We start from the raw sequence: 3,506 nt of genomic DNA, 5'->3' as shown, positions 1-3,506 counted from the left end.
GCTTGAGAATTGGAATCGATTGTGAATTTATATATGCTTGAGAAATTGAGGTTGTGTATTTATTTATTTAGGTTGTAAATTTATATTTTTGTGAATGCTTGAGAATTTGCGGTTTTAAACCGCAAATTGGCGGTAACCGACCGCATTTTTGCGGTTTACCGCAATGCGGTAAACCGCAAAATGCGGTCGGTTTGCGGTTTCAAAAATCACCAAACCGCAAATAGTCGGTCGGTTTGCGGTTTGAGTAAAAATTCGCGGTTACCGAACCGCAACCACCCCTATGTAGGTGCACAGAAAGCAGAGAGGTAGACAAGTGGAACACCAAACTCTTTGCCAATCTCTACAGCCCTGTGAGCAGAAAAATCAACTATTATCCAATCAGGCAACTGATCCCCAATGAACTGCTTGATGGGTTGTTGCAGGAGGTCATATGCAATCTTGAAGTTGTCCATTTTTTAAAAGGGTATGTCCACAGTTGCCTCAGCACCTTCTGGCAAGAACCCAGAAGCCAAAGCAGGAAATGGGATGGAGACTAGATGTATAAAGGGTTGCAAATCAGATGAGATTTTGGGGAGCCTTTGGATTTTTTTGGGGTGGATATGTAGGAGGGAGACATGAACCTTATATTTTGCCAAGGCTATGGAAAGTTGAAAGAAAGGGACCATATGGCCAAAGCCAGACCATGGAAGCATCACAACATTGATCTTTCGCCATTGAAATATTTTCTGCTGGTATGGAATTTGCAATATGAGTGAACTTGTTCATGAAATTTGTTAGATGAGTTTGGACTATATATATACTGCGAAAATCATGACCTAGATCCTGATAAAGAGGAAATTTATAGTTGGTATTTCTTTTCACAAATTTGAATAATTCTCTCCACTGATTTACACACCCAAAAAAAAAAAAAAAAAAGTACTATGAAAATTTTGGGTCATGCAAACTTTGTGTTCAACTCCTTGTAATCAGCATTGAGGTTTTCTCAACACGTATCATGGTCACACTACTACAAAATTGAGCAAAAACCACGAACTTAAGAGCACAAACACATGTATGGTGTCCTCATCTTTAACATTGAGCACAAATAAATTTTATTTGTCCTCTTCTCGCCTGAAACACAAATAGTTATGTCAAATTAATTTACATAAAGCACAAACTTATACTGGACACAAAGAATTGTGTCAAATGTCAATTGAATATAAATAATAAGTATCATCTAATAAGTTGTTCATAAAAAGTAAAATTATTTATTTGTGTAGACACAAATAGTTGTGTCTTTATCTGAAAGATATGACACCCTTATAACACAAAACTACATTTGTGCCCAGTTATTTTTATGTAGTGTGGTCGGTGTGTAAGTTTTTTTGGTTCTACACTATGGCTAGGGTAGGCTCTATTAGCAAGCAAAAATTATTCTATCTTATCCATACGTATCTCTAGTTACCCATGTCACAAACATCTCATCATACCTTAAATTCAAAGATGCATAGGCCGAGTTGAAAAAAAACAAAAGAAAGGTTATTTGTGACGTTTACGAAATTATGAGTTATATTCGTTTATCTTTTTTGTGTTATGGATCATTCTTCATGTTAATTCATACATCAATTTTGTACATGTCACTAAAATCCATTAAAACTTTTTAAGGTCTTATGGAGTTGACTAATTTGGTTCAACAAATTGATGTTCTGCAAAAGTAGGAGCTATGAACCGGGCAGATTCATCCGATTTAGTCGGGTTATACTAAAAATATATACTAATTTATTGACGTGAGTCCATAACACACATATCGGGTCAGAATTTAATTAAAAAAACGACAAGAAAAAAGAAAAGAAAAATAAGATTAGAAAGAACTACTTCAATCTCGTAGTAGTGTCGATTCTATTGGGAAGCTCAGTGAACGTATTGATTAAGTTTAGGAGGGCCAATGTGTTGAGACCAAAAGTTGGTAAGCATGTATCCCAATTGGGGGTTTAAAGTTTGTATTTCTATGACAGGTTTTAGAATATATTATGCACCAAATTATTTAGTGGCAATAACCCAAGTTCCAGCATCTCTAAACATGAAGATTTTTTTTTTTCGAACAGAGTAGATTCATTGATATAAAGGGAGATACAAGATTACACAGAAAGAACACTGCCCCAGAGGAGGGTTCTTGCAGACAAAAAAGTAGAAATAAAACAACCAGTGCAAGAACAATGAGCAAACTCCATATGTAATTAAACCCTGGCTCACTCATAGTTGAAGATGACAGAATCCATAAGAACTCAGGAACCAGTGCTGAATAGAGATCGTGTGGATAACCAACTCTGAAGCATCCTTGGGACTGGAAATACCAAAAAGTGAAAGCAATTACCACTTTCAAATTCCATCTTGACTTTCAAAGGAAGTCACGGTATCTCCAGCACCACTCACGATCCCACAACACCAAAGCATGAAGATGTTTACTTCAATCTGTAACACACTAAAAATTAATTGGGTAACATTGAAAATAGGGTCATCTAGCTTTCTTAAAATAAAATGAAATAAGGTCATTTTGCCAACCTGACATGGGAGGGGAGAGACGGAGAGAGGGACCTTTTTGAAACGTTTCTTTTTAGAAAAGTGACAAATTCACCAATGTAGTCTTGGTGCAGATTCTGATCCCCAAAGATTTTGGCAGCTTTCCTTGCATTGGTTCTTAGCTGCTCTCCATCTTCCCCCGGGCAAGCTACAAGATCTAGCATTAGTTGTTGAAGAATAACCTGCAAGAGAGTGAGGCTCCCCGACAGGAGCCGAACGGGTATTTCAGACAAACAAGTAACGGGAAAAGCAGTCTAGATAAAATCGGTATGGTAACTCCAACATCCTCGTATGAAGAGAAAACAGAAGGGAAGTGAGGCTCCCCGACAGGAGCCGAACGGTACTTCAAGAGTAGATAAACCCAAACAAGTGAGGGTGATCCCAATGAATAAGAGCCCTGAAGAGTTATAATAATCTGGGAGCGCAGGAATAAAGCCCTTATTTAACGGCGGGCTTTGAGTGGGGGCTCTTCCCCTGCAGGAGGCCGGGGCAGGCCTTTTAACAAACAAGCAGTGAGAAAAGGCGGTAGAGAGTTTGTCTTCAGTAGTTAACAGGTTGAGCGGGAAAAGTGTGGGACAGATGAATTTGGTGAGCTCCCCCATGCAGGGGAGTGGGGAGGCAACATCGTCCTTTTTCCCGGCACAGTCATTATTCCTTTGGTTGTTGGTATTGTGTCAACGATGAAGAAAATAATGTGAGTTAGTGGGGTTAATCCCCCTCGGGGGGAATTGGAACTCACTTTCAGTATATCTTATTATTTTCTTTATCGTACATTGCATTCAACAACAACAACAAGACAACAAATACAAGAAAAAGAGGACTACTTTATTACGTTCGACTCCTGTAGGGGAGTCTCACTCTCTTTCAGTTGAGTTAAAGAGTTACCCTTTCTCTGTCTAACCGGAAGAAGAAGAATTTCTACCGCTTTTCTCGTGCTTGTTTGTCTG

The sequence above is a fragment of the Prunus dulcis genome, chromosome 2, assembly GCF_902201215.1.
Source record: "Prunus dulcis chromosome 2, ALMONDv2, whole genome shotgun sequence".
Classification (NCBI taxonomy): Eukaryota; Viridiplantae; Streptophyta; class Magnoliopsida; order Rosales; family Rosaceae; genus Prunus; species Prunus dulcis.
This window is presented reverse-complemented; position numbering follows the sequence as displayed.